The sequence below is a fragment of the Nothobranchius furzeri genome, chromosome 4 (genome assembly GCF_043380555.1).
Source record: "Nothobranchius furzeri strain GRZ-AD chromosome 4, NfurGRZ-RIMD1, whole genome shotgun sequence".
In the NCBI taxonomy this organism is placed as follows: domain Eukaryota; kingdom Metazoa; phylum Chordata; class Actinopteri; order Cyprinodontiformes; family Nothobranchiidae; genus Nothobranchius; species Nothobranchius furzeri.
The window spans coordinates 65,546,924-65,552,923 of NC_091744.1; positions in this window are offsets into that span (position 1 = coordinate 65,546,924).

Genomic DNA, 6,000 nt, shown 5'->3' on the forward strand with positions numbered 1-6,000 from the left:
TAATAAATCTTCATGTGGGACCTGAGCAGCAACATTCCTTTTGTATTTATGAGCAAAGAAGTGTAAGCTTCATGCTACAAATAAAAGCTTTTTTTTAATGTTTAAATGGTTGCTTTAAAATTAAGTTTAATATGCAATTAAAGCTCTAAAGGAGTTAAATAATTGGGGCCAGTCATTCAGCTGAATTGCCTTTTTGTGTTTTTTTTTTTTTTTTTGAGAAAAATGAGTCACCTGGCATAAAGAACCAATGTTAAATTGGACCTTGTGTTTCGATGGGCTGGTTTGTAGGTCTGACAAAAGCTTATGTTGATTCTTAGTTTGGTGTTTTTGTTGGAATTTTATCTGAAAATGGGATCTTATCACATTTGAGCAAAAGTGATCACATATTGGAGTAATAATTCACTTAAAGGCAATTTGGTGCTGGCTTTGTCACTTGAAAAAAAATTAATTTCCTTACAGATTATTTTAAAACATTCAAGTAGGTTCTACTAAATTGTTTGAGTTGCATTGGAGAAACAATTGTAGCTATGGCCACATCCACCACACACATCTGCAGAAAAGGAATCAGCTTTATGAAGGTTGAGCATCCATTCTCTCATCGACCAGCCCTACTGGAGTCCTGACCAGCTGATGTTACTGTCATCCAAGCTTTGAGGAGACAGCTGAAATCTCATCTACCACCAGTCTGGCTATGTTTCAGCTGGAAAGCACTGGAGAGTGACTAACATGGAGCCTCTTGAAGTGGGTCAAGAGCCCAACAACCAGCGGCCAGTAAACTCCTATGCGATATTGTGGGGTTTGGGGGGGGAACTTGGCTCTGATGTGCTGCACCACTTCACACTCAGCTCCTCGCTGCAAGCCCACAACCAAGTATTGCGTTTTATAAAGATATAATAAAACTTCGGATCAGCAGTTAAAACACACTTGAGGGAAATAAATGGATGTGCTCCATTTATCTGTAAGAATAGAGCATTTAGCATTTCAGAGCTTAAAGATTAGTGTGTTTGTGTGTTATGGTTCTTGTCAATGTTATTAAACTTGCTGGAGGGAATCTTGATGTTCTACTTGAACACACAGTCAATTAGACTGCTTCAGATTTTTAAAAGAGCGGGCCTAATTGCAGCGTTTTATTGACTTTTCGCTTGAATGACTGATGAAGAGGTCCTAAGCAGCCTTTGGCAAAGTTGGGATGAAATTATTTTCACATCAGTCTATATTGTAGATAAGGCCCATTAATAATTAAAGGTACTGTGTACGTTTTTGCCTTTTATGCAATATTGTTATTTTGGTCTTTTAACATGAGTGTTGTCCAATTCTGGTCTTATCAGCATGTTTTAGAGGGTTTTCTGATTCAGAACTCTTTGTTTTAATCAGTTAAGAGATTGCAGAGCTTGGTGACATGCTGAACATGTAATTCCACCATTAAATCAGGTGTTCTGAAACATGCTGGAATGTTGTGGATAGCTTCCTGAATGGCCTCTGTTTGGAGTTATTTTGACAGGATTTATGAGCTAATGGCTAGTCCGAAGGCAGCCAAGACTAGTTTGCTTATGACTTAAAGCAACTGCAGTCTCTTTAATTTTACCCCAGTTCAGGGAAATTTTATTTTCTGAACTTTTATATCACAACCTGTCTTTTATTACCTACTAGTATTATTTCTGCAGAAATAAAATATTGCCGCAAGACCTCGATCCTTGCATGAACAAGTGCTAAGTTTATTTGTAATGCGAAACTGAATGTGTAAACATTTTGATGAAAATCTTTTTACGAATTGAAAATTTAAAGTGGGCGTAAACTTTATTTTAATAAATCTGCTGCAGAAATGAATTTCTTGTGAGTAGTTGTCTTTGCTCTGTTGGAAAAAAGCTCTGGTGCTCCTGTTTCAGGAAGCAGAAGTTAGCTGGAGAAGTGGGGGACAGAAATCAGAAGGGTTGGAAGATTTACTCAATATTCATAATATGCAAACATCTCGCCTCTGCTTGGTTAAAAGCAACATGACTCTTCAGCTGCCTTAATTCGCTCTCTTATTTGGGTAAAAAACACAATGTTGATGTTTTTTCTCCCCAAATAACACAAACTCAAACCTGTTCCGCCATTTTGTGGAGGTACTCATGCTAAGGGTTAGCTTTTAACTTTGCTCTGCTCTAATGGCTGCTAAATTAGCACGTTGGGAGCCATTGTGGGTGAGTCCATGAATGCAAATAATTTGCTCTTTCGTAGATCTGTGTAGCTTTTTCTGACCTGAGCATTTCCTCGTCTGTCTTCTTTGGGCGATATGTTGGTGAAGGCTCTCAGTCATCCAGGTCATGGTAATCCAAAACCCTTTTGGATTACTTCTTTGGGTGGCTAATGCCGGCGATGCAGGTAAAATACTTTTAAAAGATATTTATGTTCAGCATGCACGTGAAACTCAGAGAGACCAATTATAAATAAAAAAACAAACAAACAAGTATTATACATTTCTTGATGAACCTCCACTTTATGTTGTCTAAAGATAAAAAAATAAAAACTTTGGTTTTTGGCCAGTCCAACCTAGCCATTAGCTCATCACTCCCTTTTAAGTAAACCTAAAATGTAGGCTTCTAAACAAGCTCTCTCCAACTATCTTGAAAAGCAAACAGTCAAAAACTGTAATGGCGCACTAGGAAGTTGGTTCTTGTAGATGAATTGTAAAATTTGGGTTAAATAAAAGGCTTTGGGTGATTGACCAAAATCTTGTTGACTTGTCTTGACCTGTTGCGGTAAACTGATTAACGTGCACTGCCCCACTCTTAATTAAAACACCAAACACACATTAACATTGTGCAGGCCAAATCTATGGCTGAAATGATTACTGCTCTATGTTTACCATTTTGAGTTGTTGAACTTGAACTGAGCAGCAGGTACATGACCCCTTTGTGGCTCTGTGATTAGCACGCTGTTCTGAACCAGGCAGTGAAAATTGCACGGGTTTAAACAGGTGCGATGAAAGCGTAACTCAATCCAGTTGCACACCACACTTGGCTGTGAGAGGCATCTGAGGTATGATAGTTTCCATTGCCTCCAAAGCTGCAGCACATCAGCTGAATAATTGCTGATTTGAAGGGCAAGCCGAAACAAGTGACTCAATCACAGCCGCAGCTGTCCTTAAAACCACAACCTATTACACGCTTTTCTGCTCTCTTTTAGCGGTAAGCATAACAATCCCTGACAATTATAGTCAGTTAGTGAGGAACACGAGTAAATCCTGCGTGAGAGTGGAGCTTTGTAAAACCGCTCTGATCGGGGCCTGTTCTGTGTCTCCATGTGTCAAGGCTGAGTGCAGGTGAGTGTTGATGGCCAGGCAGCTGCCATCCAGCCCGTCTCCCACCCGCTCTGGGCTCATATGTCCTTTTTCCTTTTTTGCAGGGATCGTTCTAACCGCTTTCTCACCCTTTATCTGCTTTGATGCACAGCAACGGCACGGGATTGTGTTCGGTTTGACTGAGAGGTTAAAGCTTCTGCTGTGACCAATGAGCCAAAGGAGTAACAAACACACAAAGCCTCCTGCAGGTTAAAGTTTAGTTTTTTCAGCTGTTCAGCAGAGAATTGCTTTAGCTCTTGAGTTCATATGATTAGTAATTCAAAACACCTCTGTCCATCCTTTCCCCTCTTCCAGCTCTGCTTTTTATAGCCTTACATGGCATACGGCTGCTCTGCTCAGGAGCATTCTGTTAATTTGGTTCCTGTGCTGAACTGCAGTTTCAAAAACTTGTTTAACACATGTTAAAGCTGCAGCTGTCTTTCTTCACCTCAAAGTGGTGGCATAGCTCTTTTGAAGTGTGTTTCTGTGGAACAAAATCTGTTACCTGTTTACCTGTTGTAAATAGCTCATAACAACAACAACAACCTCAGTTTAAAAAAATGGTAAATGTAAATGGTCTGTATTTGTATAGCGCCACCGAAGTGCTCCACAACACAATCAGTCATTCACTCGTTCATAGACTGGTGTAGCCAGAGCTGGGTGCGCTGATGGAAACAAGGCTGCCGAACACTGGCGCTGCCAGTTCCTCCGACCACCAGCAGCAGGCAAGGCGGGTTAAGTTCCTTAAGGACACAACAGCAGCACTCTCAGCAGGAGCCGTGATCGATCCTACAATCCTCCGATTACTGGATAACTCGCTCTACCTCCTTATTTACTGCTGCCCCAAAATGTTTATTTCTGATTGAACTGAAAACTAAAGTGGATTGCTGATGTGTTAAAGCAATTAATTTCACAAAATGTACACAGTAATCATTAAATTCATGGTTATTTCAGAAAAACTACAATATTCCATTTGAACGTTAGTGCTCTAGGCTGCACCTCAAATGTTAGAAATGGTTGCTGCTTTTGCTCTTTGCACTTGCAAAGAATCAGGAATCACATTTTTTGCAGGAATCACATTTTTTTCCAGGATCAGACCTGTTTCAAGATGGCTGCAATCCACTTGGATCTACTTGGACTAGCCCTTAGCTTGTCAATCCAATCAGAATTAAATTAGTTTCCAAAACGTGAATAATTAAATAGTGTTCAGGTCATATATCATTCTTTTATAACATTTCCAAAGAATACAACCTCCAAGCATCTGAAATATCCCTTTAAGGTTTCATCAGAATCTGGACCGGTTCAGAGTTGAGGTGCTTGTTGTGGCTGCCTATCAGCACAGAAAGATCTGACCTGACATCCACAACTCAAGACATGACTGATTTCTTATTGAAAAATACTGAAAAGCCTTGTTGTGTTGTCTCATGCTGCCAAATTGGGCTGAAGAGTTTTTCCTCCCCTTCTTTGTTCTTGGCGGCTGACTAAGTGCTTGCAGCTGTCACTTGAGTGTATTCTCCTTGCCCAGTGTGTGTGGCTTGGCTGCACTTTTAGCTAGCTGTTTCTTTACTGTGGTGACAGTGTGCCATGACTGATTTCCGTTGACTCACTTTCATTGTAACCACAAAGTGTCCTTCACAGAAAAGTCAGGGTTCTATTGTTTTTTTTTTTCAAACAAGAGCCTGATTTCATCTTGTTAACGTTGCAGTGTAACCCTGCTTTGCATGCAGTTGGCTGATTATTTAGGAAGAACTCTGAGCAATTTGCTGATGAAATGAAAGGATGAAAGATGCAGAAAAATTATTGTGCCGACAACGGTACAATGCAAGATGATAGATGAGGAGTAAATAGCGTCTAGGTGTGGTAGAGATTGATCCAGCTCTTTTACCTCGTGCATCTTCAGTTCTACAATGAAAAATCAACAAAATACGAAATTGATGTCAAAATTTACGTTTGCTGCGCAAAAGTAAAATCAGGGCATGTCCAAACCGTTGTCTTGCCAATGCTTTCATGCAAATTAGTCACTCTAGAACTCTCTTATCTGCGAACAATAATAGGTGGCATTTGAAGGAGGGTGGAAAAGCACCACACGATTTTCATATCTGCATAAAGCTCAGTCAGGTTCCTCCACACAAACGCATATGCAAATGCAAACACAATGAGTTTTATCTTAAAACAGCCTGGCCCACTGCTATAGATGCTTGCACCTTTTGAGAAATAAAACAGAAAGAAAAGCTTTGCCTAGGGCAAAATACTGGATGGTCATAACTTTATTTGACTTGCAGAGCATCCTGTTTGTTCACCCAATTAACGGCCATTCAGCACTGATTTTGAGCATCACCTTAGGCGCACATCTGCATGGGCCTTACTGGATTCTAATGAGTCGGTACACGCCCAATAAACTTAAGTGAGAATTCAAATGAGCCTTAAAGTGCCAGTGAGGCTAGCTAAAAGCAAACACCAGGACAGCTGGCAGAGAAATCATTGTGACTAATGGTCCCAGTGTGAGACAGGAGCACGGCTGTGGGTGGTTGCTTTGCTGTGCTAAAACGAACAGGCTTTGTTTGCTGTTCTATAGCATAAAGCATGACTGTGTGACTGAGGAAGTGTTAGCTCTGTTCACTTTGCTTTCATTGCCTTTGTTGCGTGACACCAAAACCCACAAGAAAAAAAAACATGTT